This window comes from Tamandua tetradactyla, chromosome 11, assembly GCF_023851605.1.
Source record: "Tamandua tetradactyla isolate mTamTet1 chromosome 11, mTamTet1.pri, whole genome shotgun sequence".
NCBI classification, from domain to species: domain Eukaryota; kingdom Metazoa; phylum Chordata; class Mammalia; order Pilosa; family Myrmecophagidae; genus Tamandua; species Tamandua tetradactyla.
This window is the reverse complement of record NC_135337.1, coordinates 17,244,513-17,262,205: the sequence shown is the minus strand read 5'-3', so window position 1 is coordinate 17,262,205 and position 17,693 is coordinate 17,244,513. Positions and strand designations below refer to the sequence as shown.

General features: G+C 36.3%; 1 pseudogene; it reads left to right on the top strand.

The window, feature by feature from the left end:
• The window catches only part of LOC143649073 (NACHT, LRR and PYD domains-containing protein 9-like), a 28,736-nt pseudogene extending 14,690 nt beyond the window's left edge, over window positions 1-14,046 (top strand).
• The last annotated feature ends 3,647 nt before the right edge of the window (window positions 14,047-17,693 follow it).

Below are 17,693 nucleotides of genomic sequence, written 5' to 3'. Positions count from 1 at the left end.
TTGTTCATTTCTTTTCCCCCTTTTGGTCAAGAGGCATTTGAAATCACCTGATGCCAGGACTAGGTTATACTATCTTAAAATTTCATGTCACTACTTTTTTGTCTCCATGGTTTCTGCTGAGAAATCCACGCTTCTCTTATTGAACTTCCCATGTATGTGATAAATAGCTGTTCCTTTGTTGATTTTAGAATTCTCTCTTTGTCTTTGGTATATGTCATCCTGATTATTAAGTGTTGTGTGGTAATCTACTTGGGTGCATTCTTTTTGGACTTGTAATCTGCAGATCTTTCTTAACAGTTAGGAAATTTTCAGTGATTATTTCCTCAATCATTCTTTCTGCCCCTTTCCCTACTCTCCTCCTTCTGCAACACCCATCACATGCATATCCATGCACTTTATGCTGTCATTCAATTCTCAGAGCCCCTACTCATATGTTTATGTTTCTTTCCGTATCTGTTCTTTTGCATGTAGGATTTCACACATCCAGGCCTCTAGTTTACTAAGCCCTTCTCTGTGTCTCTTTTAATCTACTATTGTGTGCCTCCATTATGTTTTTCATCTCTTCTATTGAGTCTTTCATTCCCATAAGTTATGCCAGTTATTTTTGCAAGCTTTCAAATTCTTTATGGTTACCCAGTGTCTTCTTCATATCTTTCATCTCTTTTACCATATTTTCCTTCAATTCATTGAATTGATTTAGAAGATTTGTTTGAATACCTCTAATTAGTCATTTCAACTCATTTGAGGTCTTAGTTTCTTCCATTGACTGGGCCGTACCTTTGTGCTTCCTAGTTTGGCTCATGATTTTTTTGCTGGTATTCAGGCATCTGATTTTCTTAACTAGTTTAACTTGGAGCTCATTTTCTCTCTTTTGCCTAGGGTTTTCTTGTTGATTGGCTTAGTTCTCTAACTGTTTTTTGACATTTGGTTCAACTTATTCTAGACTTCCAGACTAGCAAATCAGAATTTTTCAGCTCATATTTTTCTGATTCTTGCCCTGCCTATATGGAAAATGTTGAGATTGCCTCTTTTGAGTGTGCAGTCATTTCACCACCATGAAAAAGCTCTCTATTCTCTCTTCCTCTTCAAGAAATGTTGATCTGTTGTTTGTCTGTTTTTTATTTATTTTTTGCCCCTCTATATTTCTAATATTCCGTCATTACCTCTAGCAACTTTTCCCTGGAGATCTGGCCCTGGAAGGAGGGTCTTCCTAGATAGGTTAGGCTCCAATCAGATTTTCCCAGACAAGATATGCCTAAGACTCATGAAGGGGGTGTAACCAGTATCAAGGATCCCTGAGAATGAGACCCAGCAGAGTGCTAGCCGTCCCTGTGAAGCCTCTTAATTCTGTGCTTTTCCTATTCTGCCAAGTAGTTAGTGCTTGTCAGATTGCTGTTCCCCCTAAGCATAAGTAAATTGGCACTTTTTCTTTAATTTTCAACAGACCCTGTCCCTGCTAGGGATGTTGTTGAAATAGAGCTGAGGCTGAAGGTAAGTTTAAACTTTTCTGAAAAAAATAAACAACAACAACAAAAAACTATTTCTGATTTCTTGCTCCTTGAATCTAAATCCTCAAAGAGCAGTCACTGTCTGTGCTTGGCTTTCCCTCCTCTTTTCTTTGGGGGGGTGGGAAGAGCCACTCTTCAGCCCCTTCTTGCCTGCAGGCTGGAAAATTTACAGGACTCTCAAATAGCACCCCTCTCCTCCTGCCAGAAGCAAATTTGAGACAGAGGCTGGGCTCCATTTTTGGTAGACTGGAACTGCTGCTGATATCCCAAACTTTGGGGTCTAAATTTTCTCAGTGAGGGCCAACACCTGAATTCAACCCTGCCCCCCATCTTTCCTTGGGGAAGATAAGCCTTTAGGGAACCATCTCCTTCACCTGATTAGTACTTTGTCACTCCTTCAGTCATTCTTCAGTTCCACCCTTGCCTGGGGACAAGACTGAAAGTTAAGAATTTGTGCTACTTTCTTTAATGGGCTGCTAAAAAGAAAAAAAAGTTAATAAATCTTTTTATTCCCAGAGCCAATCCACAGACCCCTGGTTCACCAACCAAATTCAGAGTTGGTACCCAGCTCTATGTGCCCCTTTTCTAGGTTCACAGCCTTTTCCAGTATTCTGAGGTCAGTTGCTTCCAGAAACCTCTGATTTTTATGTTTATTTGTTTGTTTCGCTCATCACCACTGCTTCCTCCCCATGAGGGGTGAAGCTAATAAGATCTCTGGGTGTTTTGTTTGAGTTGTAGACTTTTCTGGGCTGTGAGCTGGCATTCAGCATTCTGATTTTGCTGATCAAACCTCAGTTCGCATTTGGATGAGTTGTCCCACCCTTTCTCCTAGTAGAGAGGGCTTCTGTTTCCCATTGGCGAGAGACCCCAGTCTGCCTGATGTGCCACTGGGGGAGGCTAACTAGCCTCCACAGCTGGAAAATTTTGTTTACAGTTCTGTGTTGTGGTTTATCAATCATTCCAGACTGATATATGATGTGTGTCTGGTCATGGAAGTCCCCCAAAAATCGTTCCATATAGTTCTTGGCTGTTTACTAGCTTCCCTAAAGGACAAACTAAATTCCATACCTCCCTATGTCACCATCTTTCCCCACTCACCAGCATAGAGTTTTAAACAGCAATAATCTGTTCCCATATATATATTGGTGGATTGGCTGAGAATCAACCAACAGAGGCTGGGCTTGACTGTGTGGATTTTCTTCAACCCTATGGATTTTCTTCAACATGTATCTGCTGTTCTTACCTCTTCCCTGCACTTTAGTCACAAGTGTGCGAATTGTGAGTTCATTCTGATCTAAATCTAAGATGAAGCGGCAGCAGCTACATATGAAACTTCTATTACTTGGCAAAGGCAAAATTTCAAGAGGACAAGCCCCAATACATGAGCACATTTCAAGCTTTTCTTCTGGCGTGTCCTTAATAGAACTTTGGCCAAAACATGGCCAAAGCCAAACCATGGAAGTGGTGAAATATGCTTTACCTCTAATGATAGTAAATTCATTTTTGCTTCTAAATTAAATACAAACACTGATAAACTTCTCGATTCCTCAGTGTTGATTATTTTTTCACTGTACTACTCAGTGTTGATTACTTTTTTGCTGTACTACTTTCTCTCTCTCCCTCTCTCTCTCTATATATTTATATATATATAATTTAATATATATATATATATATATATATATATATATATAATTCTAGTTTGCTAGCTGTCAGCATGCAATATACCAGAAACGGAATGGCTTTTAATAAACGTGGGATTTAATAAGTTGCAAGTTTACAGTTCTAAGTCTGAGAAAATTTCCCAATTAAACTTCTAAAGCTGATGAACTTCAGTGTTTTCTCTCTCATGTGAGAAGGCACATGGCAAACACAGTCAGGGCTTCTCTCTCAGCTGGAAGGGCACATGGTGAACACAGCATCATCTGCCAGCTTCTTCTCTTGGCCTCCTGTTTTATGAAGCTCCCCAGGAGGTGCTTTCCTTCTTCATCTCCAAAGGTCATTAGCTAGTGAACTCTCTGCTTTGTGGTGCTGCAGCATTCTCTGCGCTCTCCAAATCTCCATTCTCCAGAAACTTATCAAGACCCACCTAAATGGATAAAGACATGTCATCACCTCTCTAGTTTAACAACTGCTCTTGATTAAATCACAACTCCAGGGAGATAATCTGATTACAGTTTCAAACATACAGTATTGAATAAGGATTTTTCTGCCTTTATGAAATGGGATTTAGATTAAAACATGGCTTTTCTAGGGGACATACATCCTTTCAAACCAGCACACATATATATATATATATGTGTGTGTGTGTGTGTGTGTATATATATATATACACACACACACGTACATATGCCTTTACAGAGAGTTTGATTATACTTACACAGCCCTCAAAATACATAGTCTTAGGGTGCTTAAAATTAATACAAGTTATTTCAAAATTAAATTGCACATTTTTAAATGTTTTACTTGAAAATAATTTAAACTTACAAAAATTTCAAAGGTAAAATTATTTCTGAAAGCTAAATTATATCCCTTTATCCAGGTTTGTCCATTTTTTAAATTTTGCCCCATTTTCTTTATCATTCATTTGCTTTCTCTCTCTTCTTTTCTTTCTCCCTCTCTCTTTCTATACTCTGTCTTTCTCATTTATATATATATATATATATATATATATATACTAATTTTTTGAGCTTCGATATTAAGTTAGATACATCCTGACTTTTTATTCATATATATTTCCATTCATATATCCTATTCATATGCATATCATATGTAACCATGATAAATTTAGACACATAATAATTTTACATTTATATAATATTTTAATCTATCACCCAGATTCCATATTTGTATTTTTTTAATGATAAACCTTATAGAATTTCCCCTTTTCAGTGTCTGTTCTACTTTAGGGTCAGACATTGTAACTAGTTATTATGTCTTTAGTCTCTTAAAGTTGGAACAGTCCCACAGGCTTTCTTTGTCTTTTTGACACTGACAACTTTGAGGAATACAACTCTACCATCTTTTTTTAAAAATAGAAAATTCATTATTTTGTGTTTGACAGCTATTTCCTCATAATTAAGTTGAAGTTATACATTCTAGACTAGATTACTACAAAAGTGATTTTTACCTTCTCAAGATGTCACCTCTGGAGGTAAATGATCTTCATTTGTCCCTCACAGGTGCCGCTAATTTTATCACCCAATTTGGGTCTTGCACAATTTTTCCCTTTCCAATTACTGTTGTGTTTGTTTTTCTTCCTTCAACTAATAAACAGTCTGTGGGGAGATTGTAACATCATGCTCCTCTTTCAGACCTCCTATATTTCTTATCTAATCTTTATGTGATAGTTAAAGCATGATTCCTCTCCCAATTCCAGCATTCCCTTTATATTTACAACTCTACCTTCAGCATTCTGCTGTAAGAGTCCGAGTGAGGCTACCTTCTATTTTTCCCCAGTTATTGGGATAGATTCATGGATGCCTATTTTCTGTGTTTTATATTTACATATCCCTATGTTTTATAATTCTTTTAATTATTCCTGGCCTCAAATGACTTGTTTGCCCAGTGGAATACCCTCAGAGTGGCCCCTATTTCCCTGAGAGATGTGCACATTCTTATTTTCTGGCCTAAAAGATGTTCTAGGCCAATTTCATACTTTCCCTCCCTCAGCCCTGCAATAAGCCATTTCTTCAAGAGTCTCAGGTATCAGAAATCAAGGTCCAAGTACTACATGTGCTCTTTTCTAGTACGGTATTTTTGCTTCTTCTTTGCCCTTTCCTTAAAAATACTAAGAAATTAAAACATGCATGCACACATATTTATACATGTGCAGGTAAACATACATATACACAAATATAGCAAATAGCCATTAAATTATATATGTATATGCTCATAAGGGTGTATATTTACATATTTTAGCTATCATGAGTTTACTCAGATACTTCCAGCTCCAATCCATCTACATGGGTACTCTTTTTGCTCTCGCCACTCCGTGTGTCTGTTACTTCCCAGCTACCAAAAATGTCAGTACATATATTCATTTTATTATTCCTATGTTTAATCTAAATTGTGTTCAGAATTCCTCCCTCCCTCCCTCCCTCCCTCCCTCTCTCTCTCTCTCTCTCTCTCTTTTTCTTTCCCTTCAGTGTGGTTAAGGTATAGATTTGAAACATATTTAGGTTCTTTTATTTCAGTTTGCCTTCAGTTTTAGTTTAGTCCCCTTTCTTGTTCTTACGGATTTGATTTCTTCTTATATGTATGATATTAACATGTCTTAAAAGTCATTGTTAGAGCTTCCATGACTGATTATATATGTCTCTGTGCCAGAAGGGTTAAGCCTTTTGACTTCACATGGAGAGGACAGAGGAGTCTACATCTGAGGCCCTCCCAGACCTTGCCCTATACATATTTCAGGTTTTCCTTATTTGTATCATTTTAGTAAAATAAAGCCAAAATCACAAAACGACCACTGTTGTTTAAGAAAGTAATGCAAAGAAATGTCTGACCACTCCTTCCTCCACCCCTTTACCCCACACCTCCTCCACCCCTTGTACATGCAAATTTCATTGTTTTATGGTTTGCCCTACCAGTGTTTCCTTTTGTAATGTTGAGCAGGCATACACCTCTCCTCATTTTCATTTCTTTCTTACAGAAAAGTCAGCATACTATGTATTTCTTTTACACTCTGCTTTTTTTCACTAAGTACATCTCCTGGAAGTCACTTCAAATCAGTGCATATTGCTTTGTCTCATAGTTTCTTTTCAAAGTTGCATTAAAATACACTTCAAACAACAAAGCATATTTCATTTTTTGTAATTTCTATCTGGATGATAGTAATCACTTAAAATTCAATATATGTTTACAAACAAAGCATATTTCATTTTATGTAATTTCTATCTGGATGCTAATAATCACTTAAATTTCAATATATGTATACCTGACCACATTTTTGTTTCACAAAGTAATTTCCAAGGAAAAAACAAATTTGTGTTAATGTCATCTCTAAATTTTTGGCCACTAAAGAATTTATCCTTTTCTTTATTGCTGTATATTTATTGTCAGCAAAGTCACATAATTTTAACCTTTCAAATATTTTCATTCTTGGTAGACCTTCTTCATCCTATTTCTACCATTCGCGTCATCCACCTTTACATTCTCTATTATTTCCCGCGTTATTCATTACCTTTCATGTTCCACTTCCATTTCCGTCTTATTTACATTCCTTTGGCAATCTGAGATTTATAGAATACTGACTTCATGGCATTCATCTGTGCTCATAACCTACAGTAGCATCTCAATCTTTATCTCAATATGTTAAAATACTTCTTCCTGGATGTTAACTAACAATTTTCAGATTTGGATTTTCCCCCTAGTTACTTTTAGGCACAAATACTTTTCTTAATTTCCATATTATTGTGAAAAAAAATAAATATATATCAGTTTCAAGTTTAAGCATGAAAAAATGCCTAAAATATCATATATTCTACTGCATAGTGAATTTTAATGCTTTGATATATTTCCTCCATTGGTATTATTTTCAATAGAATATGAATTACCAAAAACTGCAAAATGCAGCCTTTGCTTCACTGTAAGAATCTTAGAATGCATACAATAAAAGTTGAATGATTGATCAAGGTAGTAAATAATATTGGACTTCAGTGTGTTTTGAGTTCACCAGTATAAAATTGCAGAAGATAGGAATTTAGGAGAATTTTAACAGAATAGTAATGTTTAAATAAGTAGAGAGAAAATGATACAATATTTCCAGTGGGTTGAATGACACGGAAGACCAGAGGAGAAAAGTTGACAGATGTCTGAGGAATACATTTTTATCCATGGGTGCCACACTCAGGAGTATAGGCACCAATGTAAGTTTTTAAATCTAATCTTCCAGATGCAGAGTAGTAATTTCAAATGATTAACATGTAATTTAGAATGAAATTTAGTGACAATAAATCAGATAATAACCAGCTGAAACAGATGTGCAATGCTAAAGGACTGAAATAGGGTTTGTGCTACATTTCCATTACAAGCTCAGTATCCATCTTTAGTTTTTGCATTTATGATACAAGTACCATCTTGCTGCATTTGTAAAAGGATATTAATAAAAAATCTTTTTACTTTCAATGCAGTTATTCGTATCAGATGAACATTAAGACCTTAGTTCTACTACTTTAAAAAGGTCTTGACTACCACATAAAATCCATTAAGGAAAATTCCACTTATGTTGGATACCATGTTGCCTCTGCAACATTGGTAGAAGGCTATAAATCTGAAATTCTCACTATAATAATTACAGATTCACAAGAATACTCAGGTTGAATAAAGTAACAGAATAACCTTTTACCATTTTTGGACTTTGAACAAAGGACAAAAAGTTAATTGACTAAAATGATGGAGTTTACCTTCAGATTGAAAGCATATTAACCTGCAAAGTCAGTCTATCTCATTCAAAATAAATGATTTTACCTCTGCAATTTACCTCTACATTTTCACTACAGAAATCACTTGTGGGAAAAAACATCATTAAACCATAAATTGTGAAGTTTAACAAAGTTCATTATTAATTGTTTAAGCAAATGAATTTTCATTTCATGGCAACCACTCAAATACAACAGGCAAACCAACAGTGTTATTATCTTAGTTAGAACTATTGGGACACCATGGGATGCAGAGACAACATGAGATGCAGAAACACCTTTACACTGTGATCTGAGGAGCATGGAAATACAACATATTGTACAATAAGCAAGGCATTAATAATGCAAATAAACAGGAAGATGACATGGGTTGAGAAACCCTGAGTTGATAACATTTGCAATATATAGAGGACCATAGAAATAAATAGAAGTTTTCAGACTGCATACGTAAGCATGTCTCTTTGAATAAGAAGATATTTTATTTAAAAGTGTATTTAGTCTACATTATTCATATTGACAAGCACAAAGATTTCTACATTATAAATCCCATGTGATAGTGACTTTTAAAAAACAAAAACTATGTTACTAAAACTTTACGTAATCAATGTACAGCCCACATCCCAAGGTTGTAATGCAACATTTAATGTTATATTGATGCCAATGTTACATTTTAATAATTTGAGAGATACAGTTAAATAAAAAAAGATGGTAAAAAAAGTTTTTAACAAAAAACTTTGGGTTGGTCCACTATTTCTGCCACTGCATAGCTGAGTAATCTTAATTATCATGTAACCTGTATGTGCCTTAGTTTTCAAACAGTAAAAATAGTAATAGTCTTTTTCCTATGGTTATTAAGTTGATTAAGTGCAATAACCTAAGTGCAAGCATCCTGTGTTTTCTAATGTACTAAACAATTATCATTATTATCATCATCATTATTATATCTGCGTCCTCGCAGCCACCAAAATGTTTGCATAAACATAAGAAATACAAACAAAAACTTCTCTTTGTCTGGCTTTTAGGATAAGCAAAAATCGGCTCCCTATAAATAAGATATTTATTATAGAAGCTTCACGGACTTTGAGTAATGGGAAGTCTTGGAATCAATGAGCATCTCCACATCTGTCCATGTGTTTTCTTTCTACTCATCTGCTCTTAGTTCACAGAGAAAGATTGGGGCTCCAGTGAAAAAGATATTTGATGGGTTCATACTTATTACATTACCATAATAATTGTTAATGCCTTTCCTGAGACTTTGAAATAAGCCTCTTATGTACACACTTTGCAGGTCTGCTAGATAAGAATCAAATATACTTTGCTGAGAAGGAAACTTAAATATAATCCATTAACTAAACTTAATGGATCAGTGGCAGGACTAGGTCATCAGCCCTGACCATTTCACTAAGATCCGTAGGAAAAGATCAAGCAAAAGTATTTCTAAATAGGAACAAAATCTGCTCCTTGGTGGAATTTAAAGATATTGCAACTTTTTCCCATGGAATTTGAATCATTCTTTTGGGTTGAGATGTTGAAAAATTTTGTTAAAATAAGCATTACTAGGGAATGGACACTGACATTTGAGTTTGAATATATATTTAATATCCCAATAGAAAATCAGAGTCTGAGAAGAACTGTGAGATGAAGCGATCTATTGTGGGACAGGTAGAGAATCTTGACTGTGCTAGATTAGTGTGTTTCAGTACGCAGCGCCCTCTTGATTTCTGAGTGGTATCTATGAGAACAAGGTACAGATAAAGAAATGGAACTACGGTCTAGTAGTTCCTAATTTAATGTATTGGGAATCCTTATTAAATGTTGTTGAGGAAAGAATTAGATACAAACAATTTGAAAGTCATAATCCTATACTTAGAGAATGAGGTGTAGATGCACTGTGACTCACCAGGCAGTCAGTGGACTCAGGCAAGAAGAAATAAGGGGGCTTTGCTTGCATCTGCATTTTTCTGGACCTAGGCTGATGAGAAACTCATCCCCCCATCCAGAGGAGGGAACCGAATACAGCAGAGAACGGTCTTATCGAGAAACTAAGAATGAAGAGTGACAATACTGACATGTCTGCTCTCATTCTTTCCTGTGGCATACTATTCACTATTCTTAATAGCGTTTTATTCACTACCCTTATTTGCACAATTCAGCCTCTAATTTCCTAGCTAGCACAATGGCAATGCTCTTCTAACCCTTTCACCGAAACACACCTGGGTTGCAATCCCTGAACCAGGACTACCAAACTCTGTTGTGCCTTTTACATATTGTACAAAAACTCTGACATAAGGTTCCAACAGGGAGTGAAATCCAGTTCATACTCAGCTCATAAAACCTCACACCCTGGCTCTGGAGTGTGTCTTCATGGAGGACACAAGGGTACCACATAATGATTTGCCATGGTATCTTCCACATCTTATTACCATCTGTGAGGCATAATATGTTCTCCCTAATTATTTGTTGGATTATTACATAATGTGTGTTCTATGTGGTAAAATTGATTCGCATAATCCTCAATAAAGAACTTTTGAAAATGTGTGTATGCTCTGCTGGTTTGAACCTATTATGTACTCTGGAAAAGCCATGTTTTAATCCTAACCTAATCTTGTGGGGACAATAAGTTCTTTTAACCCTGATTCAATACTGTAGTGTGAAACTTTTGATTAGAATACCTCCATGGAGGTGTGGCATGGGGCCAATTGTGGGAGTGAAATTTTGATTAGATGGAGATGTGACTTCACCCATTCCAGGTGGTTCTTGATTAGTTTACTGGAATCCTTTAAAAGAGGAAATGTTTGTAGAGAGTCAGAAATGACAGAGCCAACAGAAACATCACAGCAGAGCTGACACATGTTTGTACAGAAGAGACACAGATGTGTGGAGATGCTTGGAGCCCAGTAGACATTCCCATGAGATGTTAATCAAGCCAGAACCTGCAGAGAACCAAGGGAAGCCAAGAGATGAACGTCAACTCTGGAAAAGTAAAGTGAGGAATCCCCACAGGAACAGAGGCTGAAGGCAACTGAGCTCAGGAGTAAGGGACCAACCAGCAGATGCCAGCCATGTAACTTCCCAGCTGACAGAGGTGTTCCTGATGCATCAGCCTTTCTTGAGTGAAAGTAACCTCTTTTTGGTACCTTAATTTGGACTCTTTCATTTCCTTAGAATTGTAAACTTGTAACTTATTAAATTCCCCTTTATAAAAGCTGTTGCATTTCTGGTATACTGCAATCCCGTAGCTTTCAAACTAACACATATGCTAATGACTTCAGGATTTTTTTTTAATATTTACCTCAACAAGATAATTATTGCACCATATGAATTAGATGAATCTATTTGCATAGATAGTAGAACATAAAAGTCAAAGGAGTATGATTTAATCAAGATTTCTGAGTAAGCAAAACAAGGGGCACTAAGCTGGAGGAAGGGAGAGGGTACTTCTACTATATGGTAGATTCTAGGTTCCCTTTATAATAATTCTATTTCATTGAAAACTTTCAACCTCTCTGAATTAGGTTTCATCTCCATTTTACAAATAAGGTAACTGAGTCTCAGAGAAGTTAAAAAACTTAGTAAGAGTCACTTATCTTGTAAGTGCCAGAACTGGAGAATTCAGTGTTCATATGGGAAGGTAATTTATCCAGATAACATTTTAGTTACACTGACTATGCCTTCACAATGATGAAGGAGTTTGTTTACTTGGGGATTTCTGTTAATTATCTGGTTACTTTTCCCAGATAATGAAAAATGACCAATTTAAATGATTGTGTTTTTTCTCCATGTAGGTAATTTTTTTTTTCACTTAACTAAACACATTGATTTATCAGTTTGCATAGTGCAGTCCCAGCCACTCATTTTCCACTGAATCCAGATACAGGAAATAATACTCCAAGATACATTCAAACACAGGCAGAGACCATATGTGCTACCAGTCATCATCAAATCAATGTACATATATCCTTCAATGAAAATGATTACCTGTCCCTGCATTTCTTCAGGTAGTGAATTTGCATTGCATAAAATGCCTCATTGCTTCAAACTGTTTTCATCTACTGCTATTTCGGGGGAAATTTTTTTGTTTCCTTCCACTGGGTGATTCTAGCAATCTTTTATAACATGCACTTTCAAACCTGCATGAACACACACGCAAAGTATTTAAATATTAAATCATGCCATGAATACACATTTTTTTAAAGCACGAAGATACCTGTTCTAATTCCCTTCACTGCTCATGCAAATACAATACAATGGGCTGGTAGAAACAATGGGAATTTAATGACTCATTATTTTGAAGCCAAGAAAAGTCCAAATCAAAGCATTATCAATGTGGCACTTTTTGCCCAAACACTGTGGCATTCCGGGACTGGCTGCTGGTGATCTTTGTCCCTTAGCTCTTTTATCACCTGACAATGCATAGCGTGGCTCTTCTGTCTTCTCTCTTTTCTCCTGGGTTCCACTGATTTTAGTTTCTACCTGCTTCTTCTGGGCTCTCTTTCTGTCTGCATTTCATTCTGCTTATAAAGGAGTTCAATAACGAGACTAAGACCCCCACCAGACTGTCCTTTCATCCGTGTGGCCCCGAGGACCAGAACCAGACTGGTCAAGAGAGTCTCCTCTCATGGCAGAAACTTTGTTCAGTGCTCAGCACCAACAAGAACCTGCAAGATTTGGAATTGGACAACTGGAGCCTAGATGATGCCTCCCTGACGATTGTTTGTAAAGCACTGGCACAGCCCATGAGAAACTCCAAAGGCTCGAGATTCATTTTGTTTCTAACCTTAGAAATGGTCCACACTTCTTTAAGGCCATTCTTCATAACGCTCACCTGAAACACCTGATCCTGCAGGGCACAAACCTCTCCTATGTTGCAGTCAAGCAGCTGTGTGAGACACTGAAAAACCCCATGTGCAACATAGAACAGTTGATGTTGAAAAAATGTGACATCACGAGTGACGCTTGTGAAGAAATCGCCTCTGCTCTCCTCTGCAACAAGCTGAAGCATCTCTCCCTGTTAGAAAATCCCCTGATGAACGAAGGAGTGATGTTACTGTGCAATGCATTGAAGCAGCCAAAGTGTGTGCTGGATTCACTTGTGTTAATGCACTGTTGTATTACTTTCGACTCCTGTAACTACATCTCCCAACTCCTTTTGTTTAACACATCACTGACGCTTTTGGATCTGGGGTCCAATTTCCTGGAAGATAACGGAATCAAGACTCTATGTGAAAGCTTGAATCACCCAAACTGTAACATACAGGATTTGTGGTTGGTGGGTTGTTACCTCACTTCAGATTGCTGTAGGGACATTTCTTCTGTTCTTATTAGTAATGAAAAACTAAAGACCCTGAAACTTGGGCATAATGAAATACGAGATGATGGTGTCAAACAGTTGTGCGAAGCTTTGAAGCATCCTAACTGTAAATTAGAGGATCTTGGGCTGGACAGGTGTAGGCTCACCAGTGCCTGCTGTGAGGACTTTGCCTCTGCTCTCACCATCTGCAAAACACTGAGGCATCTGAGTCTACACTCCATCCCCTTGGACCACGATGGGGCTCTGGTGCTATGTGAGGCCTTGAACCACCCGGACTGTTCCCTGCAGGTGCTCGGGCTGGACATGTCTTCCTTTGATGAGGAAACTCAGATGCTGCTGGCATCTTCTGAAGAGAAAAATCCCCAACTGATCATTTTACATGATGCTTGGATTGATAATGAGTGCAAGATGAAGGATGTGCCCTTCTGATGGGGAATGCACTGGAGTAATCCTCTCACAAGGGCTTCTTATAGATCACAGTGGGTGTTTCTCCTTCCAGCACATCCTGTCCTACAGTCACGCAGCATGGCCTTGGGATGGTGATTTCAGGACTACCCCATACAGTGTCCTTGTAATATGATTGGGGAATGTGATTCAGTGTTCGTCTGAGATTTTCTTTTTGCCTAAGTCTTCTATGCTCTTATCTTTAGAATTCCCATCCTACTTCACAAAGACATTCAGAAGGACAAAGAAATGAATATTAAACACTTTGGAAATCCTACATTTTATTAATGAATGTACTGGAGGATAGGTTCTTGGATTGAAGAAACTACAGTCCTCCAACACTTCCGATTTGGAAGTGATGCTAGAATGCTTTTAGATTGTATTGAAATGTACTAGATCTAACATTCACCTGAATTTCCCATTTCTAATTTGACTGTCAAAGTTTAGGTTTATCAGTTTTCTGGTCTAAAAATATGTGTTCCCAAAACTTGATTTGTCTTTAGTAAATGCTACTCCAATAGCCTTTAAGTTGAATATCATATTTTTCAAATGTATCTAAGCTACTTAATTCAATATCACTTTCAAATGTACATAAACAGTTCATTATCATAATTATCATTCTCTTGTTCCCCAAATCTTTTAGAATAAAGTATGCATGGATTTTTGGCATCATAAAAAAAAAAATGAGACTAAGACTCATTCTGATTGGGGGGGGTCACATCTTAAGTGAAGTCACCTCATCAATAGTCCTGCTTACCATGGGTTCACTTGCACAGGAATTGATTAAGTTTGAAAACATGTTTTTTGGCATCTCAAGGCTCTAAACCACCGCAATAACTCAAACATCTCACATGATAAAATATGACTATCTATTATATATCTTTTATAATATACAAAAACAAAAGATAATAATGAGAAATTAGATGTCCCTCCAGATATGTCTGTGGAAAATTAACTAGATGATTTGTTTTTGTTTTAATGCAGCTATAGAGTTAAATTGCCACCTTGCTTAGACATGAGAACTTCTCATCTTCAGAAACTGTAAATGGAACGTTGGGCATAGATCCAGACTATATTCAAAATGTATGGAGTTTTATTGAACATGGTCCTGAGCAGGTAGCTTAACTATGAACAAATCCTAAATTTATATGAAATCCTATCGCCATAAAGTAAGTTTAACTGATAATTCAATTGTTAGTTAAAATGTCAAAACATTCCTGATCAGTTTTCATTGTTTTTACAACTTAATTAAATTAGTTCCGTATTGATATACAGCTAGAAATAACACCTACCTTAACATTTCCATGTTTTTTCATGTTTCTAGAAACAAGACTACTATATTTTTTCTATTAGTTTTGAAAGTATTACTATCGTAGACAAGATATGGGTATTGTCAGTAATTCTCAGGGGTATTTCAATTAACTGGCATCTTTGATTATTAGTTCCAAGCTTGAAGATATTTTCACACATATGTTTTCTTTTTAACAAGACAATAAATAAAGTGAGACATACTCTCTGCAATTAAAGAGCTAGTGATTTACTAGGAGAAAACCATAAAAGCACAAACACAAAAATTCGAGAGAAAATAGACCAACCACAGTAATAAAGGCATGAAGTGCTGTGATGCTCCAAAATGAGAGAAATCACCACATAATATAAAAAATTGAGCAATTTAAGTCATTGAGCAATTTTTCCTTGTTTGAAAAATTAATGATTTGCTCCTAGGTCCTTTCAGCTTCTACATGGACAAAGTGACTTTGACAACTAAATAGTAGATTTGCAATTGACCGTATGACAAGTGTGGCCTTTGATGATATGGGGAAGGAATTCCAAAGAAAAGAGAGTATATAAACATATGCATAGAATTTATTGAGTTAAAATAAACAAAACTAAATAACATTAAAAACATTAATCAAATAAAATGGGGGCAAATATGTTCTTTAGGAAAATTCAAATTTTACACATTTGGAAAAGTTTTATGTAGTTTTATGATAAGCAACAGGGATAGGGCTATGAGATAGTTGTAGAAATCTTGAACACCAGAATTTTATGCTTATAGTTAATTTAGTTGGCAATATGGGTTATTGAACTCATTTGAATATGGCTGCTGTTGTTCTGGCAGGTGTGTGAGGAGGGTGACCTGAAAAGAGAGCATGTAGAAAGTAGTACAACTAGGAAGGAAGCCAGGCCAAAAATTCAGGGTCAAGTTAATGAGGATATAAACAAACATGACAGAAATGAGAATACAATGGTGGATAAACAAATAAAAATTCAAAAGAGCAAAATAAATAGGAATTTATGCAGGGTAAAAAAAAAAGAAAAGGAAAAATATTGAAAACTGTAAGAGTGAATGCTTGGATAAATGGTAATGCCATAAAATGTTTTTTTTAAAAAAAAGAGCAGAGACTCAAGGGAAAGGGCCTTTCCCTAGGGGATGAAAGACCAAAAACAAACTTCATATAATTTAAGGGCTAGAGGAAAGTTAGAAATCAGCTGAGTAATTTACTTATTTCACATAACAAGAGACAAAGACTTAGAGAAGTGAGAGGTTTAAATTAGATGATTAAAACAGAATATATTTGAAGAGCCAGAATAGAAGCAAGGAGAGATCCTAAGAAGGTAGTAGAATACAGCTGATGACAACCATATAATATTGTCGACTGTCAGAGTAAAATGATAGTGTCAATATAGTAAAAACTGGAAGAAACCTACAGATGAGAAACTTGTTAACTAATGTGCTAGGAATTGCAGAAATATTGCATTATAATTTTAAGGAAACTACTTTTCTTATGACATTTCCAGATTACATATTGAAAGAAAAATTGAAGAAAGAAAACAATTTTAAATCACAGAAATATGTCCTGCTGTTCTGTTACACTAAGATTAATTGCAAGTCACATGAGTTAAAATGTATAAAAGGCTTTACAAGACCCATGGAAGGTTCACGTGCCCTAAAATAAAGGGTTATAAATATGAAACAATACCTTCTACTAAAAGAATTTCTGAATAATTTCTATTGTAAATCAATTTTATCCTACTGAGGCCTCCCTGGGAAAGTGACAAATGGAATTGTTGAGAATGTTCAATTTGTGTTACTAATTTTTAATAAAGATATATAAATAATTACATGCCTTTTAATTTTAATCTCTTTGTAGTATATTTCATTCGTTTGCTCTCAAATATATAGATAGACAATCTGTGACAAAACTGTTTCAGCTCCTCTGACATTTTTGGAATCTGCAATATAGTGCTGTTCTAAATCAGTTAAGTCAGATTTTAAAATTGGGTCTGGGGGTAGATCAGATGCAATGCAATGGGAAAAGGAGGCCATAATGCTTAAGATAAGATAGTGTGTACTCACAGGTCCCAGAGAGAGAGAGGGGGGCCATGAGGGGGCAGTGGGAAGCGCTGTAGTACCAAGTGGTTCAACCTGCAAAGCAAGAGGGACCCGTGGCTTATGCCTTTTCTGTGGTTCAGGGGTGGAGGGTAGTAGATTTCCCACAGGAGCAAATGCACATGAAAAGAGAAAACTACTGGGGATCCATGCATTGTAGGGGTGGCTAGCTTGTCATTTGAGACCAGCTGTGGGTTTTGGTGAGGAGTGTGGGTGGTGTGGGTGTTGGCTGCAGATGTGGGTTTGGGCTCTGGGGGAGTTTATGTCCCAAGCTGGAAAGCCACTCATTAGCTAGACCAAAGGTCCATGTTGAGGTAAATGGCTTAGCCAATGTAAGATGCATGTTGAGGCAGCACATGCAAATTTTGACAATTATAACAAGTGCTTATTTGTTAAGAAGTGTATTTTTCTGCCACTTATAACATTTGAATAAAAAGTTATGTGACTCCTACTTTATATAAACTTTCATTATCTCAAGTAGATAGATGATTGTATCAAAATATACATATATGAAGTAGAAGGAACCATCTGGCCATCCAGGCATCTTTGAAGATTGGTGAATCATCTAAAATATAAGCAAATAAAATAAACAAAATGGGAAAGTGAGAGAAAATGAG